We start from the raw sequence: 1,464 nt of genomic DNA, 5'->3' as shown, positions 1-1,464 counted from the left end.
TATATTTACCGTACTCCACTAACCTCTAACCTACTATATTTTTCTTGATTTGAGCTCTAATAACACAGATGACTGCACTGCTAGAGGCCATGAGGGTTCAAACTCCAGGTCCTCTGGGCTCTATTAGAAGATCATGGTTTCCCAATTCTCCTTGACAAGGTTATGTTTTTTCTTACTCTGGAAAACAATTAGCTACAGGGGGTTATGTTAGGAATTGTGATTGCAATAAAACCTTAGTGCTTTATCCCTGCGTGTTTTCAAGCCTCACCTTTGAACCCTTAATGTGAACATTGACCATGAACCTATGCACTCAAGGCTGGGGTTTAACCTCTTACTGCTCTGATAGAGTTATTCAACAGTAAAAGACTGGGGTTGTGTGGGCAGTTCCCACGTGTGTTAATGAATGAGTGGAACACCCTGGAACACCTCTCCCGGGCCATTGCTGCAATATCCTTGGTATCTCGGATACTTGATCTTTGATTTGTTAGAACTACAAAGTAAAGCAGCTCCTAAATTTGCACTTGTTGCAGTCATGCCTTAGAGACAATATAAATTCAAAGCAAAAAACACACTCAAACAAATCAAAACATCTACCAAGCTTGCAGCTGATTTGCACCTTTCTTCAGAAGCCAGAACAACCTTCCCCATCAACATGGCTTCAACTTTGCTCTTTCATAAAATGCAGCAGTGACAGCAGGGCTCCAGACTGCATTTTGCAACCATGTTTCTAGACAGTGCGAATATTTCTTTTTTACAACTACTTGCAAATGGGCTACCTGCCATGGGCTACCTGCAAGTTGAAAAAACAAGGAGAGAGAAAGTCTGCCAGAATTTGACCAACGTGTGTGAGAGGGCAAGGGTTCATGAGTGATTAGCCAACTGTGTTAGTAACACATGGCTACATTAGTGTGTCTCACTTTCATGGTGTCAACCAAGTGTTATTTTGGATCCCACATAACTTCTAGGTAAGTCCCGCCCCGTGAAGCAACTCGATTGGTTGGGGTTAGGCATTGACCTCGAGCGGTTAAGGTTAGGATAGCCGATTGGTCAGGGGATAGGACCTGAGCAAATTAAGTTACTTTGCGTAAGCATGGCGGCCTGGCCTATAGTAGTGTGAATACTATTAACAGAGGTGGGTAGTAATGAGTTACATTTACTCCGTTACATTTACTTGAGTAAGTTTTTGAAAAAATTGTACTTCTAGGAGTAGTTTTAAATCACTATACTTTTACTTTTACTTGAGTAGATTAGTGAAGAAGAAACTGTATGAGCTTGTTACTCGTTACTACGCGTCATTGTTTTTACCCCAGCGTACGTCTCATTTTAATGTTTTATTTTGACGTGACTGTGCTTAACCAATCACACGTCGTTGTTCAGTCATGTGACATACTCGTTTCAGCAGCGCAACAGGTTAGCTTTACAGTCGTAGCAAAGACGTCAGAAGCAAAACGTCGCCAAGGCAAC

This window comes from Etheostoma spectabile, chromosome 9, assembly GCF_008692095.1.
Source record: "Etheostoma spectabile isolate EspeVRDwgs_2016 chromosome 9, UIUC_Espe_1.0, whole genome shotgun sequence".
In the NCBI taxonomy this organism is placed as follows: domain Eukaryota; kingdom Metazoa; phylum Chordata; class Actinopteri; order Perciformes; family Percidae; genus Etheostoma; species Etheostoma spectabile.
The sequence above is the reverse complement of the archived record's forward strand: the minus strand, read 5'-3'. Positions refer to the sequence as shown.